Here is a 23,017-nt window from a genome sequence, read left to right as displayed (position 1 = left end):
CTCCTATCACTGCAGAGCTCAGCTGCTTGAACACTTTTATCTCACAACAACCATGGCCCACATTTTCCCTCCTCTCAAAATTATCCCCCCTCTCAGGGTTACACCTGGAGAGTTTCCAGTACTCTACTAGTCTCGGCTTTGGGACGGAGAGTCAAGCAGAGGCATAGCCATTCCATTCCTAGCTTGGGTAGTGGCTAGCGAGTGAAAGTCAATCTGCTGCAAGTCAAAACTCACCTGTGCTGGGCAACAGCAGCATGCGAGAGAGTCAAGGGCAGAGACTCAAGTTTACTGCATGGAAGGAGGCAGTGGTAAACCACTTCTGCATTTTTACCAAGAAAACTCTATGGATACACTACCAGAACGATCGCAGATGGAGAGCAGGGCGTTCTAGGAGAGCTGTGTCCGTGGTGTCACTGTGGGTCGGAAATGACTCGATGGCATAAGAGAAGACAAGAGCCACTTCCTCCTCACTTTTTCTGACACCTGGCCTGGAAGCAGTGCTCCCACACTCTCTGTGTTTGTTTAAGAGCCTTAGCTATGCCACATAAACTCAAATTGACAGTTCTGCACCAAGCTAGCTGGGCTCTGTGTTCCTTTTGAGCCTGGGGAAAGCAATGATGTTTAAGAGCATAGGGAGAGGAGGCTCCTTAGCCCCTCTCCCTCCTCTTGGATTCTCTCCCTTGATTTAGTTTACCCCTGAAGAGAGCTAGTGTGCTGTGGGTCCCAGGAGATGCTATTGGGTAGCGGCCACCAGAAGAGCTTTCTTACCCATAGATGTTGTGAAACTGGCAAGAACCTACCCGGCCAGAGTACGTGGGGATCCCCTGCTGTATCAGGCCAATCTTTGCCACACTCCTGTGGCGTACTCCCAAAGCTCCCTGCAGATGCTCAACTACTGTGGGCATTCTCCCCGTAGGGATGATGCTCGTCAGCATGCTAACCTGATCTTACCCAGCAAGAACTAGAGAATTAAGTTCATAACGTAATATTCTAGGGACCAAGTCCTTGTTTTCAAACTGCAGCAATTTAAAACACCTTTTCCATGGTGAAGCTTTTGAAACCCGTCTCGCCAGACCCCCAAATACTACTAGCCTTTTCAAGTTGATGGATTGTGATTTCCTAATATTAAAATGATTGCTTAGTAATGCTTTTCAAAGTCCTGTGCCCCATACTGTCAGAATTTGTATGATATGCAGCACATTCCTCACCTACTGCTTTTTTTGGCCTATATGCTGTGTACAGTGTACCTTGACCTCCAAATGTTTTGCTGTACATTCAGATTTTATAACTGAATTCCTTTTTAGGCTTTTGCTCTGGCCTGGGTAAATCTCCATATAAGCGTTTATCATTGATCAACTTCTTGTGGGGGTGTAAATCCTCCGTTTGGCATTATTCATTTGTGATGTATCAAGGCAACTTTTCCTTTTAAAAGAAAACTGATTTTTAAAATGATTCCATGTATGGTTTATCAGCATTACCAAGATATTAACAGCAAAAAGGAGTAAATGTTTAATTTTGGTAGACCTGCCAGAAGCTCTGGGAAGATGGAATTGATGATGATGATGATGGTATTTGTTAAGCACTTACTATGTGCCAAGCACTGTTCTAAGCACTGGAGTAGATATAAGGTAATTAGTTTGTCCCATGTGGGGCTCACAATCTTAATCCCCTTTTACAGATGAGGTAACTGAGGTACAGAGAAGTGAAGTGACTTGCCCAAGGTCACACAGCAGACATGTGGCAGAGCCAGATTGGGAATCGGAAGTGTTAATGATGGCATTTATTAAGCGCTTACTATGTGCAAAGCACTGTTCTAAGCGGTGGGGAGGTTACAAGGTGATCAGGTTGTCCCACAGGGGGCTCACAGTCTTAATCCCCATTTTACAGATGAGGTAACTGAGGTCCAGAGAAGTTAAGTGACTTGCCCAAAGTCACACAGCTGAGAAGTGGCGGAGCTGGGATTTGAACCCGTGACCTCTGACTCCAAAGCAGCGTGCTCTTTCCACTGAGCCACGCTTTTTCTCTACTGTTGTGCAAACACTATGGTAACCTTGGGAATGTGTGGTTTCAATAATTCCATAGCTCTGTGGTTGAAGAAAGAGTCACTTGTGCTTTTTCGAGGTTGGTTGCTAAAAGTAGTGTCCAGCCAAAGAAGGTAGCTTCGCCTGACAAACAAAATTTCTCTTTTGGAAAAGCTCTCCCGTGGGAGGCATTACACAGGATGATCCTATTTCCTAAAGAGTTGCACCAGACAAGGAGGCCCTGATCATGTGCTCACCTAGTGTTTGGGTGTGTGTTGAAGGCCAGGAGTACACAGCTGGTACTGAGAAGAAAAATTGAATGCACGATGCAGCTTTCAAGTTCTTTAAGATGAATTTCTGAGGAATTCCAGGTGACCTAACAGATGCTACAGTCTCTGGCAACACAATAGCCAGTGTGGTTAGACAAAGAGCATCTCACTCAACAGAAGAGCAATATAAACACCCAGTAATACCATTTTCCAGCTAGCTTTGAATCGTTTTTCCAGTTGGTGATTCTACTTGGTGATGTTACTAAATGATATTACTTGATCTGACACTAAGCAAGAAAAGCCTTGAGAATAGGGATCTGCTTCATCAGAACCTTGATGGAAGTGAAGCTGTTATTTGTCGTGGCATTTATTAAGCATTTTTCAAGTCTGAGTTAAGCACTGGGGTAGATACCGGCCCCATCTCCCATGGACCTCACGATCTGGCTCATCCCCATTTTACAGATGTGAAAACTGAAGTCCAGTGTAGGTGAGAAGCAGCGTGGCTTAGTGGAAAGAGCACAGGCCTGGGAGTTAGGGAACCTGAGTTCTAATCCTGGCTCTGCCAGTTGTGTGCTGTGTGACCTTGAGCAAGTCACTAACTTCTCTGTGCCTCAGTTTCTTGAACTGTAGAATGGGGATTCAATACCTGTTCTCCTCCTACTTAAGACCGTGAGCCCCATGCGGTACAGGGACTGTGTCTGGCTAATTAACTTGTACCTACTGTAGTGCTTAGACCAATGTTTGACCCATAATAAGCTCTTAACAAGTATCATGATACAAACAAAGTCCAGAGAGGTTTAGCGACTTCCTTAAAGCACAGAGCAGCCCAGTAGTGGAGCTGGGCCTCAAACCCAAGGCTTCTGACTCCCAATCCTCTGCCCTTTCCACTATGCCTTGCCTACAGGGCGAAAAAGTCTCTACATGCCTAGGTGAATTAATGAATTTATTTTTGCGTAGGTGTGATTTAAAAAACATTAAGTCTAAGGTTTTGCAAGGCATCAAAATTCAAGCATCACAAACTAAAGGAATCTTGTCTAATGCTCTTGAGTAGTCTCTGACCCAAAGCAACTCCATGGACACATCTCTTCCAGAATGCCCCACTCTCCACCTGTAACTGTTCTGGTATTTTATCTATAGAGGTTTCTTGGTAAAAAAAAAAAAATAAAATAAGTGGTTTGCCATTGCCTTCTTATGCACAGTAAACTTGAGTCTCTGCCCTGGACTCTCTCCCAGGCCGCTGCTGCCCAGCACAGGTGAGTTTTGACTTGTAGCAGAATGCCTTCCACTCACTGACCACTGCCCAAGCTGAGAAGGGAATGGGTATGCTTCTGCTCGACTCTCCTTCCCGTAGCCAAGACTGGTAGAGTACTCAAAACTCTCCAGGTGTGATCCTGAGAGGGTAAAGGAATCAACCAGTCATCAAAAATGAAATAGTAGATATATGCAACTGTTGAAAAACCACTGCCTTACATTAGGATGTGCCTAGTCAAAACCCAAACTGGGTTTGGAGAAAGGAAGCTGTCTAGTTGTTGACTGGGAAACTTTTGATTTTTGGCATCCGTTTTCTGACTTAAGTTTAATTTGGTCTTTTGAGTTTGAATTTCATTGATTTGTAGCAGTGAGGAGCGAGTTGCCTTTAGGAACAACTAACTTTAGATTAAATAGTGATGGGCTTTGTAGAAAGCAATCTTAAATGCCTTACTTCATCAGTTCCCACACTTCAAAAAGGAAATTCATTAACAGAATAAAGATTAAGAGAAGGTCAGTTGCCTTGTGTCAGAGAAAACAAAAGCAAACAGCTGATGGGGGAGGTGTTTCCACGTTAAGATTGAAAAGATTGCAATTAGTATTGAAACTGCAGTTGTCTATTTTCCATGAGAGTTTCACTGTAGGCATAGGCTATCCCTACAGGAGTTTTACTTTTTAAGGAAATACTTTGACATTTTGGTGATTTAATTTGGCTTCATAACAATCAGAATTTTAACTTAGCCAAATGCGTAGTAAGCTTGCTCTATACTTAGTTTAGGAGCAGGCGGAAAGGAAATTTGGGCCCAAACAGGAGTGTTTCAGAGTATTTTGTGTAACTAAGATTTTTGGGTGTTGACTGTGCCCAGAGAAGATTGTAAAATAGCTCAGGTGATGTCGATGTCAAATTGTACCGTGAACTCTGTCTGTCCCCCTCAATATTTACTGTTATGTGCAAAATTTCTGAGCAGGAGGAAGTTAAATTATTTAAGAGAAAAGCTCATTGCCATATTGCATGCCTTACAACGCTAGACACACTTAGCAGGGACAGAAATGGTTTTACTTCTGTTCAAGACTTCGTATTCCAGTCAGAAGCATCAGATAAATTAGCAGTACGGTCTTTAGCTATCTGTCCTGTCCCCAAGGCAATTTCTTGATGAATTTTTAATAGTCTTTCCCTACCATGTGTTTAGATTGTGCCTCACTGAAAGGAAGTGCCTTGTTCCATCTTTTCTCGATGAAATGTGTAGAGCTGCTCTATATTTTGAGGTGAGGCTGCCAGTGTGGTAAGACTGCATTGAGAAGTGTGATCGTCACTGAGAGAGATTCCCTTCCACGCACCTGCCCACTTTTAAGTCCATGAAAATACAGTAGTATACCTTTTTCGAGCTCCTTGTCTTTCAAGTGAGAATTGACCAGATACGAATGGTTAGGCAGAGAAAGTCTGTCATATTGGCATCCGGAAATGTGCAAAGAATCTGCACTGGCTTACCAGTTGTGAATTTCAATCAGTCAGTCAATCCTTGGCATTAATTGAATGCTTACTATGTGCCTAACACTGTACTAAGTGCTTGTGAGTGTAAAACAGAGTTAGCAGACATGTTCCACTCCCACAGTGAGCGTACAGTCCATAGGGGGAGACTGAGTAATTTATAATATATAATTTTAAAAATGTACATTAGTGGTGTGGGGCTGAGGGTGAGGCGAATATTAAATGCCCAAAGGTCACAGATTGAACTGCATGGACTGCTTAGGACAGGGAGTCGGGGAAGAAAGGTCTTAATTGGAGAATTCCTCTTGAAAGAGATGTGACCTTAATTATGCTTTGATTGCTGCAAATCATTTCTAAGTGTCCGTGTCTTCCAGTAATAATAATAATAATTATGGTATTTGTTAAGCGCTTACTATGTGCCAAACACTGTTCTAAGCTCTGTGGTAGATACAAGGTAATCAGGTTGTCCCATGTGGGGCTCACAGTCTCAATCCCCATTTTACAGGTGAGATAACAGAGGCACAGAGAAGTTAAGTGACTTGCCCAAGTTCACACGCAGACAAGTGGCAGAGGCAGGATTAGAACCCATGACCTCTGACTCCCAAGCCCGTGCTCTTGCCACTAGGCCTTGCTGCTTCCAGTTTAATAGGTGCATCTTTTCTCCCTTGCCCTTCTAGCACCCATCATACATTTTGGTGTTTCTCCACTCCCCTCATCCCCACCCCCACGCCCCCAATCCTTTTCTTTAATTGAGGTAACTATTGATTCTTCAGTGTAGGCGTTTACCCCAAACCTTAGATCACCCACAGAACTTTAGGGGCATGCAGATGATATATTTAAATGGTTCACTAAATTGCACACATTTGGATGTGGCGTTTTAGAAACTAGAAAATGTCCATTTTAGAGAAGAAATGTGATTGAGACGACTGGAAACACTTCGTTTCTACCATACCACGTCATCCGGAATTGAGACAGTGCCTGACATTGACTCACTTGAGTTTCATTTCTTCATCTTTCTCCCCTCCTGGAAGAGCTAATCAGGAGCAGTAAAATTATCAGAAGGGGGGCAAGGGCTGAAGAACAAGGAGACATGAAGACACTGGTTAATCCACAATAAGCGGATGTCCTCCGTGACCTAATCGAGTATTCTCTGCCTCACGCCTCTCATGTAGCACTGATTCAATTCTAAGACACCATTGTTGGGTGCCACCTCCGCTGCTGAGAGACCTCTCCAAGGCATTCCTCCCCTTTCTACTTCTTGCTCTGTTCCCCCTGCCACTTGGGTCATGGAGATTCAAAATAACCCTTGTCTTGTCAGAGAGTGGGACGTATGCCTAGGCGGAGTGTTTGTGCTCTCAGAAGGAAGCCGTCTTTGAAGGGGAGGAGTGCACCAGGCCTTCGCCTGATCCTGAGCAGACTGGAAAAGTAGCCTAACCTCTAGACTGTAAGATTGTTGTCGGCAGGGAATGTGTTTACCAACTCTGTCGCAAGCACTTAGTACAGTGATCTGCACATTGTAAGCGCTCATTAAATACCACTGATGGATTGATCGGCTCCATACCTTTAATTCATTTTTGGAAGGAAGATCCCATGGGAAGAATTCCTGACCTCTCATCATTCCTCTTGACATGCCATTTTTCAGTTTCTCTGGGCCGGGACTTGTATTCAATCAAGAATATTTATTGAACGCTTGCTCGGTGCAGAGCACTGTACTAAAATCTTGGGAAAGTACAATAAAGTTAAAAAAAGTATCACTGCTAGTTTCTAGTAATTTTGACTTCATGATTACAGGTTTTCCTTCAAAGCAGGAAAGACCTCAAGAGGTATTTCACTCTCCCGTACGTACCCCTGGCAAATATATAAAGCTCTCATGATGTTACTATTTACTTCACTTAACCTCACAATCAATAGTAATATCAACTGACCAACTACTATATGCAAAGGACTGTACTTGGAGCTGGAGGAGTTCAATAGTTGTAAAAGACATAATCCCTGACCTTCAGGATTTTGCCATCTACCAAATCTCTTAGTTTTAGTGGTCGGAATTGTTGTTTCCTTTTTTGTCCCCCACCCCGTGCTATAGCCCAGTTCTTTGATCTTTCTGTGTTCCTGTGCCACTTGTATTAACTTGCATTGTGTTCCTCTCTTACCGTAACAACCGTAGAGAACATTTTTCATGTCATCTCTCCTCTTGTCTGGTTTCTATTGCCAGACCTTGTTACAACTAGAAGAGAACTCCTTGTTTTCTGACAGGTGTAGACTTGTTGGGAATAATGTTTCCCAGGAAGAGACATATTTAACTCCATTTCTAGTTCTTGATTCAATACAGATCTACTTGACATTGGCTCTGGTTTCAATTTCCTGTTGTCCCCTGTCACATACCTTTAGCTTAGTGCACTGTGTTTGTGTATAAATGTGTGTGTTCAGTGATGGCACTTCGTACCTGTGGGTTGAAATGTCCTCTGGCCGGCAGCAGTCTCTTTCCACGTTATGTGTAAAGTTGACCTTCCTGTTCAGAAAATGATGTTATTGATGGTGAGAGTCATTTGCTGTGCTGATGCATTTGTTCTTTGCAGTGCCTGACACTGTTTTCATTCCTACCTCTTGCTACACTGAACTTGATCTTTCTGATTCCTACACATGAAGACCATCCTTTGGTTCGTGGAGAGCCTGTTGCCGTTTGCATCTCTGCCTTATTGCCTCATGGCTGCATGTCTGCTTTGCTCCAAAAGAGCTCCCTACACCTTTCCACCCCCCATCCCCCCAACTCTGAGTTTCCTCTATACCTTTTCGGATCATCAGCTCTTGTTCTTCCCTGCAGGTCCCAGCTAGCCCACACTGCTTAGAGTTCAGTGTAACCTTATGACATGTTTGTAGCATTTCTTTTCCTACCTTCCAGGACTCACGTCAAGGTGCGCATCTCCAAAGGCAGAGTTCTTTCCTGAGGACTTGATGGATTGTCTGTCCGGATCTAGTCAGCAGGGAAAGTGAAGCTTTGTAACTAGGGCATTGTTCTTTGATATTACAATCATCTCTGGCCTCATCTCCTCCCCCCAGCCCCTCGCTACGTGGTTCATTTACCCATTTGTTCTTTCCCAGGCCTGCTTGACAGAGAGGTTTGCATCCGATGTCACCATATTCTCCCGGGACCAAGTCACTGCCCAAGAAACTCTATATATGAAAGTCCTCATATGTAGCACTATTGATTCTGTCTCTTGGTTAGCCCTTTGAATGAACATAACTCACCTACCCCAGGCAGAACAACAATCCAAAAAATTCACACTGCCATCTTCATAAAATAGTGTCCTGGGGCACAGCGGGGGGAAATACTGGCAAGCCTCTCACAAAAGTGAAATTCATATCCTATAGAGATGCTTAACCTGAGGCACCTGTTGGAACCCACTAAAAACAGGGAGGAAGGTAATGATCATGGTAATATGGTTTTTGGTCATGCTCTTTCCTCTGTCATGAAGCCCTTGGGTGAGTAACTCAGGACTGAAATTAATAACCAGCAGTGCCACTCCCATGCTTTATAGGTATTGTTTCAAGCTAAGGTCCTTTTCTCTCCAAGCTCTGAACTTTCGCTTTTCAAGTCAGGCTACTCCAGGGCCTGGATCAATATTCCTCTCACAGTACAGCAAGTACTAAAGCCCCAAGATATATACAGTAAAATCTCATTTTACGGAACTTCAGGTGACCCTAGATTAAAATTTTGATAAGCTGAAGAGGTGTTATCCTGGAACTGACTAACTTTAGAAATATGTAAAGGCAAAAATACGTTTTGAATGTTCTTAAAAATGAAAAGCTTATTATTTTGACTTTAAAAGGACAGTTGACTGTCCTCAGACATTCTAGAAAATAAAGTGACTCTGTTTTGGGGTCTAGTTCTCTCAGTACCTTTGTAAAGTGCTTTAAGATTATTTAAGATTGAGAGGTCTTTTAGGAAGACAGAGTGTGTTTGTGTATGGTGTGTGTGTTCAATGATGGAGAGGATTTGTTTGGGAATTGCAGCATGTGGCCCTGGTTTCTGTTTTGGATGGGCTAATTTAATTTGCTGGGACTTTATTCTCATTCTCACAGCATGTTCTTCCCATCGCTTGCCATCAAAAATATATATCCTCATTTTGTGTAATTTCCCTTATAGTTTGTGCTTTTCCAAAGCAGCAGCAGCAGTGGGGTAACTGGTGTAAATGTAAAAGTTGTTTCACTCACAAAAACAATATCTTTGCTTCCTTCAAACAAATTCTCTGCACTCCTTTTAAATAGTTTGAGATTCTGGCTGGGCTGAGACCTGTCTGGCCCAGAGAACCGGAGACCTGGATTCTGGTCTAAACACTTCCTTATCTTCAGTTCTGGTTAAAAAATGTCACTTTACTGCTCTGTGCCTCAGTTACTTCATCTGTAAAATGAGAATGAATACTGTGAACCCTGTGTGGGACATGGACTTTCTGTCTAACCCAGCGCTTAGTACAGTGCCTGAAACATAGGAAGTGCTAAATACCATTAAAAAAATTGTTCAGTACCTCAGTTTACACATCAATCAAATGTGGTGATTGTCAGTAACAAATGATAGCCAGTGCCAACTGACTACAGCCTAGGCTGGTGATTTTAGGGGCCAGAAAATTTTTCTGTCTTGATCCTCTTCAAGCTAAGTTTGGAACCACAACCATTCGCTTTCTATCTCCCAATGATCCTAGAGCATTTCCCCTTCAAACACCTCCTCTCCTGATCCTGTTCTCAAGTGAAGCAGCTGGGAAATAAAAGTTAATCGCCAACACTGGGAAATGAATGCATCTTTGACTGGCTGTAGTCTCCATCAACCGTTCTCAGCCCAGGAAGAACTGCTGTGGGATGGGAGGTGTTAGAAACACATCTCTGATGATGACTCTCTACTGCCCTACTTCACAGGGATTTGGTGATAATTTATATTAATGACATGATTTAACCACCTGCAGCATCACCCCTCTGTCGAGCTCACTGTGGGCAGGGAATATGTCTGCCAACCTTGTTGTATTGTACTCTCCCAAATGCTTAGTGCAGTGCTCTGCACATAGTAAGTGGTCAATAAGTACCATTGAATGAATGAATGAATACCATTGGTTGGTTGAAAGGCTTCATGAAGTGGGGAAAACACCATCATTATTCCTTTTGGAAGGAATTTCACCTGTATATTTGTAGCAAAGATCAGTTTGAGAACTTGTTTGGGAGCTTTCCAGAGGACTTGTTTCCGTTTTTAATGATCTTCAACTCTGTGAATCATTGGCAGGGAATGTGCATGGCACCTAACCAGAAAGGGTCTTCACATGGAACAAAATGGTTTTGCTCATAAAGATTTGAGTGTCATTGGTCCGGGGAGTGGGGAGGAAAGTATGGAATTTCTCCAAACAGAATTTTCCACCCTGTCTCTGAACCAGAGGCAGTGCCTAAGGCTACCACTTGAACTTGATAGTCTCTGTTTTCTAAATGCAAATAATATTTTATTCAGGGATCGTAATGCCATATCAGGGACCAATTGGGAAGAGGCACAAATCTAGCCCACATCCAAACTTATTTGGGATGGCTGAAGAAAGATGGATTTGAATCTCTACGGAATTTGAGGACTATGAAAGTACGTATTTTTTGAAAGAAATCCCTTGGTAAAAAAAAAAAATGCAAGGGCCAAGATACAAGGGGAAAGACAAGTGCCATAAAAGATTGAAGATCTACTACACCAAAACATTATTCTTGAGAGGCTGGCTCTTAAAATTGTTTATTTGATGACCAGAGTCCTTGTGAGTACATATTACTAGGCTGGTAATCTGGATTATTTTTAGCATAGGAAGTACTGTACACAGAGCGCTGTACTAAGCAAATGGAAAAGTACAATGCAACAAAGTTGGTAAAAGTGAACCCTGCCCACAGGGAACTTACAGTCTAGAGGTGATGACCTGAGGGAGGAAACTGAAACCTTTGAGTAAATCTGCTTCGAAGAAGCTATGGATGGAAAAATCAGAGACTTGGGGGAAATCATTTTTATTTTGACAGAAAATAACAATTTTTTAGGTATTGAGCTTTCTCACTGTGCTTTGAACAACTCTGATAACTCCTGATTTATCCAAAGAGAGTATTGCAGCTGCCGTTCATGAATTCATCTACCAGACCATGCTGAATCCCAGGCAAGTCCAACATTTTTGAGAAACTCTCCCCGAAATCAGTTCTTCAAAAACTTCACTGTGCCTGGTTCGCAGCCTGGGGACTCTGAAGAAGAAGCCTTGGGCAGATGCTGTTGATGGCCAGGTTTTGATTCTCCCCAGGCTCTTCTTACTCTCTTTTCCTCCTCTCAGTGGTTATTATTGGTCATGCGGTGAGCTGCCATTTCAGAAAATATGTGGGGTGTGAAAGAGAAATGCATGTTCTGGAAGGAAGACTGGGCTATTTCCAAGCAGTAGTAATTTTCCTGGAGTGTGGTATCTAAGGAAACAGTATCTGCTCTCACTTTCCATTTAGAAAACAAGAGTCTCTTAGGCTATGCTTACATTGCAGCAAGCATCTTGGCAGGGAATAAGCCAGAGAACACAGTTGTGGGTAGTAGTGTCTTAAAGTCCAAACCAGATTCAAGCTTTGTTTCCAATTATTGGTTTCTGCCTGCATTAAGGAGCCTTCTCTGATTAATTCACATCCCCACCTTAGCACTTCTTTCCTATCCTCAACATTTATGTCTTCTATAAATTTGTGCATGTATATTCAATTATTCTGTTATGGTCATCCTGATAAATTTGTATTGCTTCCTCCTGTATTTGTTCTTCCTCCTGTCCCACTATTTATAAAGAAATTGTTTGGCCTCTCCGTTAGATTGTAAGCACCAAAGGGCCGTGATTGTATATCTCGATTCTTTTGTCCTCCCAAGCACTTAATATACAGTGTTTTACATTCAAGTACTCAATAAATGTCTGATGATGAGGGATTTTTTTTTGGTGTGATTGGCAATCAGTGGTCAGATCCCTAATAACTTCCATAGCTTGGGATAGACGTGAAATTCCCTGGAATTTAAGGAGGGAAGTGATTGAGCCAAACACGAAGTAGAGTAATGTACAAGATTCTTATGAGCAGGGAACTTGTCTATCAACTCTTTTTTTTTTTTTTGTATATTTGTTAAACATTGTACTAAGCACTGGGATATTACAGGCTAATCAGGTTGGACCCAATCCCTGTCCCACATAAGGCTCACAATCTTAATTCCCATTTTAATGTTGAGGTAACTCAGGCACAGAGAAGTTAAAGTGACTTGCCCAAGGTCACACAGCAGGTATATGGCAGAGTAAGATTAGAACCCAGGTCCTTCTGAGACTCAGCCCCATGTACTATCCATTAGGCTACGCTAATTCTCTCTTGTACTTTCCAAAATATGTGGTACAGTGCTCTGTACAGAGTAAGCACTCAAATACCAATTATTGATTGATGTGAAAACCCTTGTCTCATGAAGGCTTAGTTTCTGAAAGCCAGCTTTGAACCTCACTACTTTTCACAATATATATTTTTAATTTGAATACAGGATGGTGAAAGCTAGATCTTTTTTAGCCTGCCTCCTAACTTATTTTGCAACCTTGGAAAAATCTCTTTAAATCTTGTTACCAAAGTTTGTCCACTTGTCACAAAAAAAATTGGGGTCCTGCTTTAAGACAGTGAATTTTGAGTTCTTCATAGAAAAGAAGTGCTATTCATTACTATGATTAGTGTTTAGAAATATATCAGCTTTTTCTTGATGTGGTAAGCTTTGCCCAGATGTATTTAATGAAAGAATGCGAATGACTTTTGGAAGGAATTTAACTCCATAAGGAGTATGAACTATATTGTTTAGGAGGTGGGAAAGTGTAATTATATTTTATTTTAATTTGGGCATCAGAGAGTCAATTTTCAGTGGAACAAGGATTTATGTGTTCAATTGCCCTGTATGGTTAGTATTATATCACTTATATGCAATTGATAACATATTAGGTCTCGATGAAAGGTATGAGCTAATACCCATGATTTTAAAAGGCATCCAGATTTCTGTTGCATCCATTTAAGCTCATAAACTAAGGAGGACACCATTCTTCACCAAGTCAGTGACTCCCTCACACTATTACCTCAACAATAATTTTAAGTGCCTTGAGAACTGGTTTTGGGAATGTCACTATTAAGTTCTTTTCCTAATGCATTGCCTCCAAGGTTAGTATTAGTACTAACATTACTAAGCCCTTACAATGGGCAAAGAAATATATTAAGCACTTGTGGTAATTAAACAAAAATCAGTAAGACTTTAGTAAGGCCCACAAGAGGTTCATAATCTAAATGGGCAAGGATAAAGACATTGAACAATAAGAGTATAATTGAACAGCAATGAAAACAAGTCAGAATTAACCTGTCAAAATACCAGTAGTACAAGTTAAGCAGTACTCAGAGGGGGTGAGTGATTGAGGGGTCTTCTCTGATTAATTCACATCCCCACCTTAGCACTTCTTTCCTATCCCCAGCATTTATATCTTCTATAAATACGTATATGTATATTCAATTATTCCATTATTTCATCCTGCTGCAGGCAAGCAATCCTTGGTTACAAACTACAGCAGCCTTCCCAATGTTCCAAAGGATTCAGTACTTCCTCTAGACTCTAAGCTCACTGTGGGTGAGGAACATGTTCACTAATTCTCTTGCATCTCCCAATGCAGGTACTAACTGCTTGAGAGTACAATACAGTAGAGTAGGTAGACAATCTGTTGAAATAGAATAATCAATAAATAAATTTCTTTATTTAAAGAAATACATAGAATTATAGCTATGTAATTATATATATATATAGCTATATAATTTTATATAGCTATATATATAGCTATATAATTTTACATAGCTATAATTCTATTTATTCCGACGGTTTTGACACCTGTCTACGTGTTTTGTTTCGTTGTCTGTCTCCCCCGTCTAGATTGTGAGCCCATTGTTGGGTAGGGACCGTCTCTATATGTTGCCGACTTGTACTTCCCAAGCGCTTAGTCCAGTGCTCTGCACATAGTAAGCGCTCAATAAATACAATTGAATGAATAAATGAATGCTATTTTTTAATTGGTGGGGAACGTGATAATTATTGAAAGTGAATTCTATCCAAGAATTTCCCCGTGATATATTTTATTTTCAAAGATTAAATTATGAATTCAGAATTAGATTTAGTTTTATGCCCTGGATTAAAACTTAGAAATTCTGAGTACAGTGCTCTGCACAGAGTAAGCGCTCAGTAAATACGATTGAATGAATGAATGAATGAATGAATGAGAATTTGCAGAGAGTAAGATATCCTAGTTACTAAACTGAAAACTTTGAAGAAATATAGTACAAATCATTATAAAAGAGAAAAAAAAGTTAATAAAATTAATGAAATTGAAAGTGACATTATAAAGGAAAATCATATTGTTGGGGATTGACTAAGAAAGTGAATTTATGAACGAGTTAATCAGTGGTATTTACCAAGTGCTTAATGTGTGCGGAGCACTGTACTAAGCACTTGGAAGAGTACCATAGAGCAGGGTTGGTAGTCATATTCCTTGCCCACATCATACTAAGTTTTTATTAACAAGAGCTATGCAATGAAGCTATGAATATACCAATAAAACTTGTAAATTATTCTTAACAGATACTTATAAAATGTACTTGGAGGCTGCTTTTTTACCACTGTGTCTGTTGAGAGAGATAAACATCCTAAAATCACTAATAAGGAATTATACAAATGGTTTGCTATTTTCTTAAAACTATGGAGTTGCTTGATTTACAAAATAATTTCTCAGATACTAATTACCCACCTGAAGCGGTGCCCTAGACTTCACATATCTTCAAAAACCTGGAATTCACCTTTGCATGTATCTGTTTCTTCTGCATAAATGTAATACCTAGAGAAGACTCTCTTCCATCTGAGATGCTTATCTGTCCAATATATTAGCAAATGAACTGTGAAAAATCCCATTGCTTAAATGCAAGGATAACATTCATGGAAGCCACAGGTTTAAGTAGATCACTCAGCTTAGGGGTATCCTCTCTACCTAGGTACAAATAACCCAGTACAATCAGTGGAACCACTTTGGATACGTCTAATTAGGCTCATTCCCCCCAGCCTTGGAGGAATCAAACACTCGTCCCTCATTCAGAGGGACTAAAGACAGCTCGAAACAACTTTTCATTTTGTTCGTCCTATTGATTAGGTTTTGATTTTTTTTTTTTTGCAGTCGTCAAGACTGCAGAAAAGAATAATTGTTGTATAGCCTAGATTCAGCTTACTCTTTCTTAGCCAAATACCCCAAGCAGAGTGAGATCGAGTAGCCCATGAGATAGTCCGTGAGGAAGATGATAGGTTGGAAAGACGAAGTAGGAAACCGACTCCAAGTTGGCAAGCCGGGGGGTTGGCGGATTCTAAGGAACTCGCTGCTGTAACCAGTCCAGATTGACTTTAAGCTGTAGGATTGTGCCACCTTCTTAAAATTACTTGGGGGGGGGAAAGAAATCTTCACTGGGAAGAATTCCGCTCTTCTATTCTTTGTACGGGCTGCTATTTTTGAAGATTTTAGGGGCATAAACAGATGATGGGATACTTTTAGAAGTGGAGGGAATTTGAGAGATTGTTTCATATCCCTACAAATCTGGAAAAATATCAAATTAGACTTAAGGGTGTGTGTTTAGGAAAAGTAGAGGCAGAGAGAGAGTGTGTGTGCGTACATGTACACACGTGCCAGCATACTGAATAGATTTCCCCTACTCCCTCCTGGGCTACCAAACCCTTTTCCTCAGCTGTAATGTTGCCCCCTGTGAGATTGTTTCTGCCCTTCTCTGGAGGCTTCCCCAGCCCAGGACGACACTCCTGGAGGCTTCTCCAGTGACCCTCAAAACTGTAAGCTTATTGTGGGCAAGTAGTGTGTCTGTTATATTGTGCTGTCCCAAGCACTTAGTACAGTGCTCTGCACACAGTAAGCACTCACTAAATACGATTGACTGATTTTTGTGGCCCCATTTCCTGACTGGAGTTCAGGAATTCTCCCTCCAGGGACTTCTCTGGCCAAGGCTGGGGGGAACCTAACAACTCTTGTCTAAGGGATTAGTAGCTGGCTTGGAGGTGGATGTGGGTAAAGGGGTGTTTGTGCATATTGGGGAAGCATTTATTTTTTTTCTTTACATGTTTCCAGAGGCTATATCGCGGGAGAAGTATAGTTCTGCTTTATGCATCTTGGATGCTCTGGACTGTCTAGAGCTCATCGCTTCTCTAGAATTGTAGTCTCTTCTTTTAATATTGTACATGGTAAATATTGGAAATCCCTAAGTATCCTGGGTAAAGTGTGAACCCTTTGGCTTTTAGTTACCCAGTACCCTCTTTTTTTCCCTTACCTTGCACAGTGTATTCAGGATTGTGCACAATTTATTTTAGAACAAATATCAACAAAGAGAAACAAATATAAGTAAAATCACAATCTCATTTTATGGATGCATGCAAAATAGCTTTACTAGACATTATTGGATATTTGGTGCATTATGGATATTTTTAAGTGTTTCTTTTTATTGGTTTACTGGGCAGTTGTGCCTTTAGGAAGTAATTTACTTGCTCAGCCAAAATTATTTCCCTGATTCTATTAACAACTTGGAGTGGGTGGTGTCATTAAATACATACCAATTTGTAAATAATCTTTTGATGACCAATTTCAAATTCTTCATTGTTGTTTTGGTTGAATACGCAGCAGGAAATGTTTCACTGGCCAGATTGTAGGGGTGACTCTATTGAGATGATAATGTTAACTTGGTGACTGTGAGAGAGCATACCCATGGCAATTCTTAAATCCTTTATACTAAAACAGCCAGAGTCCAATATGACTTTCTTTTATTTGAGCAAATGGCAGAACTGAGAGCAGTTTTGATATGTAGCAATTTTCTACCCAAAAAATGACTTTCCCACCTGTTTGGGGGCTGTTAGCAGCTCAGATACGAAAGTTATCGTTCTCGACTTGAAGAGAGGAAAGAGGGTTTTTAGACATGAAAGGCCGATACCTGGAAGGAGCCCTCATCTTTAGAATCACTGAACTTCTTAGACTGCTTGTCTGCAGTAGATTGAGGCAAAAGCGAAAACAGCACTAATCAATCATGTTTATTGAGTGCTTACTTTGTGTGGAGCACTTTACTAAGCATGTGGGAGAGTACGATTAATAGAGTTGGTAGACATGCTTCCTGTCTACCAGGAGCAAACAGTCTAGAAATGGAGACAGACATTAATATAAAAAAATTATGGATCTGTACATAAGTGCTGTGGGGCTGAAGGTGGGGTGAATGAAGGGTGACAATTCAAGTGCAAAGGTGATGCAGAAGGGAGAGGGAGTAGAGGAAATGAGGACTTAATCTGGGAAGACCTCTTGGAAGAGATGAAATTTTAATAAGGCTTTGAAGATGGGGAGAATGATCGTCTTTTGGATATGAAGGGGGAGGGAGTTCTGGGCGAGAGGTGGGCAACAAGATAGATGAGATTGAGAAACAGCAAGAAGGTTGGCATTAGAAGGGCAAAGTATGCAGGATGGGTTGTAGTAAGAAATCAGTGAAGTAAGGTGGGTGGGAACTGGATGACTTTAAAGGGGACTTTAAAGCCAATGGTACGGAGTTTCTGTTTGAAGCAGAGGTGGTCGGACACTCAGTGGAGGTCCCTGAGGAGTGGGGAAACGTGGACTGAACAGTTTTTTAGAAAAATAATCCAAGCAACAGAGTGAAGTATGGACTGGAGTCAGGGGAGGCAATGCAATAGTCAATGAGGCAGATGCAGTAGTGAAGGTGGGGTAGGATAAGTCTTTGGATCATCATAGTAGCACTATGGATGGAGAGGAAAGGGTAGATTTTAGCAACGATGTGAAAGTAGAACCACCAGGAACTGCAAACACATTAGCACCTTTGTGTGTCCACAATGTGGTCAGGGCTGTCAGTCTTGAGCTGGCCCTTTCAGCCAACTCAAAACCATAGTTGAGCTTCTCTTTGAGAGGGAAGGATAATTCTGTATCTTTTGAGAGGGAGGGAGGGAACTCATGCTACAGAATCCACTATTGTGTGAATCTGGTTCAGCATCTTTACGCCCCTTCATGTCATGATGATGATGGCATTTGTTAAGTGCTTACTATGTGCCGAGAACTGTTCTAAGTGCTGGGGTAGATACAAGGTAATCAGGTTGTCCCATGTAGGGCTCACAGTCTTAATCCCCATTTTACAGGTGTGGTAACTGAGGCACAAAGAAGTCAAGTGACTTGCCCAAAGTCACACAGCTGATCAGTAGTGGAGCTGGGATTAGAACCCATGACCTCCCAAGCCCATGCTCTTTCCACTAAGCCATCACACCTGCCCTTCGAATGTAGCATTGACTGTTTTCCTGTGTGTGTACCCTAAATATCGTGCATTTCCAAATGATTTTCCCTCATTCAGATCATACCAAGAAAAACCTTCCGCACCATCCCGACACCCCGAGAATAGGTTGGGTATGGATATGGCCACAGATTGCTCTTTACTTGGAGCCTTCCTGATTATTGATTGCTGTGACCAAGTGAACCAGAATGACTTTTATATGTGACCTGAAAATCTGTACAGTGTCGTGTTCCAGAATGTGATGGCAAAAGTGATGGTGTTTGTAATTTATTTAATGTAGAAAGCTCTCCAAATTATCTTTAAGCATCTACATGTAATGATGAAGTAGACTACATTGGTAAAAGGAAGATGAAAGACCAATTTGCAAGTCTTTTCGTTCCCTGTTCAGTTGTTTCTAGTGGTTTGGCTTTCTGAATGCGTTAGTTGAGCAGAGTATATTAGTATGATATAGATAAAAAAAGGTCATGATGACCTCCTGACTATGTGTCAGCTCTGATTTCTATAATTTATTTTATGGTCTCATCCTGTGAAAAGTAGGGTATATTTTCCTTATATAGTGGAGTTCAAGGATTGAAAATTTTTTTTGGTTACTCAAAATGATGAATTGCTTTTGTGTATTTATCAACAGCAATCAGGAAAGCTTTAAACAGTATGTAGGTTGAGAGGGAAATGAAGAGTTTGATATAGATTCCACTCACTCTCCCCAAATCAGCAATGGCAGAATTCCCTCAATTAACACATCCCGTACATCATCCCATCCGTGGGATGTTACTTCTGCTTCACAGATGAAAATGAACATTGCATTGATTGGCTTCCCACATCATAGCAATCATTAATTATGGCAAAGGTGCTGAGGACTTTCCTAAGCCAGCACAGTGATCTGGAAGGAAGCAGAGATACCTGTTTCCTCACCTTCAGGGCAGCATTTTCTGAACGAAGTCTTGTAGGGTAACACCTCTCCTCCTCTTCCCTTGTCGTGGGCATGGGCTTTAGGTAAGACCATCTCCCTGTGCGATTTAGAGAAGGCAGAAAGGTCTACAAAGCTGTTACCTGATGCTGAAAGCATCGCTACTTTTGTTGCGTTCAGTCTAGACCATGTTTCGGAGTTCACACAGTTGATTTTCCTTCATGTAGTGTATTAATAATCACTGTGGTGTTTGTTAAGCACTTCTTACGTGGCTAATGCTGGGATAGATCAAATATGAGCAGTTTGGGCACAGTCTCTGTCCCACTTGAGGAGGTATATGAAATAAGGGGGAGGGAAAACAGGTATCCCCATTTTTACAGATGAGGAAACTGAGGCACAGAGATGGTAAGTAACTTGCCCATCACACAGCAGGCAAGTGCCAGAGTCGGGATTAGAATCCAAGTCTCCTGACTCCCATGTTAATAATAATGGTATTTGTTAAGCGCTTACTATGTGCCAAGTACTATTCTAAGCACTAGGGTAGATACAAGGCAATTAGGTTGTCCCACATGGGGCTCACAGTCTTAATCCCCAATTTACAGATGAGGTAACTGAGGCACAGAGAAGTTGTGACTTGCCCAAAGTCACATAGCTGACAAGTAGGGGAGCCTGGATTAGAACCCACACCTCTGACTCCCAAGCTCATGCTCTTTCCACTAAGCCATGCTGTTTCTTTCCAACAAACCCCATTATCCCTAGTGTGAGGGAATTGGGATTGATAACTTAATATCAGAACCTCAAGTGTACTGTATTTCTACTTGGCTTTTTCTTGTTGGAAACCTTTTCTTGCTGGAAAACCTTTTGTATTAAAAAATAATGCACTGTGGCAACTGCAGCAACATTTATTAAGTGGCTATTGGCCTATGGTGTTGAGCTATGTATTACAAAAAATAAGTTAGGATAATATGGTAAATTCTAAAATCTAATACGTTTATTCAAAAAGATGCAGAAAGGACACACAGTTGAGCAAGCATTAAACTAACAGATATATTTATAATGGGCTCAGGCACACTGAGCCAGATCCCCTAAAATACTGTTAAATTGTAATTAAGTTCCTCTGCTGTTCATGTTTCGGTTTGCTCTAGACTGTAAGCTCCTGGTGGGCAGAGAATGTGACTACCAATTCTGTTGTATTATACTCTTCCAAGTGCGTAGTATAGTGCTCTGCGCACCAGTTGTCAAAAAATAATATTGATCGATTGGTTGATTGCTCTTGGCCTGAAGGAGCAACATTTAGGCTTTGGGGAAAAATCTCGTTTACTATCTTCAAAATTTCCCAGAACAGTATTCACACTATAGTTTGATACAATTTTTCCAATATATTCACTAGATTGAGTGCCACTCTGTGTGTTTAGAAAGATAAGAAACAGAGAGAGTAGGGGTCAGGTGTCAGTGGTCTGTTACTAAATGGTGCCCAATTAGCTATCTCAACCCTGAGTCCCCAAAAGTTGCTTATTTTCAAGCAATATCTTTCATTTTCTGTCATTGCAGCGTATGTTAAAAACCGGAAGAAGTGGGAATTTAGACATACGCACACCACACACACCCCATATATATATATATATATATATATATATATATATATATATATAAAGAGCACACCTAGGCTTCCCCATTGCTCTTTGAGCTCGTAATTCCAGATAGGCATCCTCCTCTGCACTTTTTTTCACCTGCCTCTCATTCATTCAATCGTATTTATTCAATCATATTTATTGAGTGCCTACTGTGTGCAGAGCACTGTACTAAGCGCTTGGGAAGTACAAGTTGGCAACATATAGAGATGATCCCAACAGTGGTCTCACAGGGCCTGAGGCCCCAGTTGAAAAACTGTGAGGCCAGAGAACATTACTTGGGCTTGCATGTTCCCACAATCACCCAGTGTGAATCGGAACACGTCTGTTGAACAGGAGTGGGGTTCTTTTTTAGGGTAATTTTTTCCCTCACAAATCTCTACCAAAAAAAAAAAATGCTTGACGTGGCAACATCCACAATAATTGTAGTGTTTTTCCAAATCTATAGCAAGTTGGATGAGCTTTGATTTTGTGTTTTGTTTGTTTCAGACTTGTAGATTTTGACATGCTTTTCGCTGCCGTTCTTACCTGGCTGCCTGCCCAAAGTATTCCAACAGGCAGCATGACACAAAAGAGAGAAGATGAGAGCAACAAAAGCAAATGTATCAAAATTTAAAGTAACCATAGAAAGAGAAAATGCAAGTAGTTGTTTGTGATGTGACCCCCTCTCAACAAAAATCTGTTTATATCTTGGGTTTATTCGAATTTCTTATCCATTGAAAAGTTATCAAGTTATTGATATTGATAACATTGAAAAGTTATCAAGCTGATATGATCCTCCTTTTACTCCCGATGCAGAGTGATAGAAAGGAATCTCAGGATTTCAGTATGGATAGAAATACGGTGTGACTAAGACAGAATAGGAGTTTTAGATGGGCTGTGAGAGATATGTAGTGTACTAAATGGAGAGATGTGTCAGGGAGGATGAAGTTCCAGGATTTTGTAGTTCTCATTTATGCAGTTCATTTGTAAAGGGTTTCCAAAAAATGTACCAGCTAGCACTCGAGAATTTTTGCAGTTTCTCCCGGCTTCCCTCACTGGGGCCCATTCTGGGCCTAAAACAGACAAAAATACAGTATTCCAGCAGAAAATTAATCAAGGCCCTATGGTTGTGGGTGGCCCTCTCTTCTCCAAGCCGGTCCCATCCTTTGTTTTCATTTCATCTTCATTTCAAAATAGTTATATTAGCTTTATTGAAGGGATTTTTCAAGGCAGAAGGACCCTAATCAGTGAGATGGTTCTCACCGTGATTGGCCTTTAAGAATGTAGAATAAGAAAAAACAGAGTTTGGGCCAAATAAAAATGAACAGATTTAGCAGAAGGATGTCATCTTCTCTCCCCCTTCCCCTCCTGCCCCTGCTTTCACTACATTACTTCATGTAGTACTCCTCTTTTGTGATCTAAGCATCTGAAATAATGTCAAAGAAAAATCCAAGCTCTCACTACCAGTTAAAATCAACATCATCTTGCCCAACCTGCTTTATGGAGTCACCAACTAAGGCAACTTAATAATCGTGTGATTAACAAGGTGGACCTAGCAATATGCAAATGACAGCTGTATAGTGAGTTCTCTGTAATTAATTGCTAATTCTTACCTTGAAAGATAGTCAATCAGGCACATTTCCAGGAGTGAAAATCATTCATGGATTTTGTGGAATGTTGGTTGCTAAGTGTAGAAAAAGTGTACTCCCCTTATTCAAGGAAATGAGCAAAAAAATCCCTCCCCCCTCCTGCCCCTTCTTCAAGTCTCCCATCCTTCTCAGCAGTATCTCGAGGAGTTCTCCTGATTTCTCTCAAAATCTATCCCCTCCACCTGTGCATCCAACCCCATCCCTTCACACCTCATCAAAACACTAGCCCCCTCACTTCTTCCTTCCCTTACCGCCGTCCTCAACTGTTTGCTCTTCAGTGGCTTTTTCTCCACTGTTTTCAAACACGTTCAGGTCTCCTAAAAAAACCCTCCCTTGACCCCATGGCTCCCTCCAGTTATTGCCCCATCTCCCTTTTACCATTTCTCTTCAAACTCCTTGAGTGAGTTGTGTATACCCACTGTCTCAGTTCCTCTCCTCCAA

General features: G+C 41.2%; 1 protein-coding gene and 1 non-coding gene across 6 annotated transcripts in view; one reads left to right on the top strand and one right to left on the bottom strand.

Annotated features, from left to right (window-relative positions):
* The window catches only part of ZNF827 (zinc finger protein 827), a 150,497-nt gene that overhangs the window by 95,476 nt on the left and 32,004 nt on the right, over positions 1-23,017 (top strand). The gene's annotated exons all lie outside the window — the stretch shown is intronic.
* Positions 3,554-3,691, bottom strand: LOC119935989. Its single transcript, XR_005453584.1, has one exon. It is a non-coding gene; the product is annotated as a small nucleolar RNA SNORA7 (small nucleolar RNA).

The sequence above is a fragment of the Tachyglossus aculeatus genome, chromosome 12 (assembly GCF_015852505.1).
Source record: "Tachyglossus aculeatus isolate mTacAcu1 chromosome 12, mTacAcu1.pri, whole genome shotgun sequence".
NCBI classification, from domain to species: domain Eukaryota; kingdom Metazoa; phylum Chordata; class Mammalia; order Monotremata; family Tachyglossidae; genus Tachyglossus; species Tachyglossus aculeatus.
This window is presented reverse-complemented; position numbering and strand designations above follow the sequence as displayed.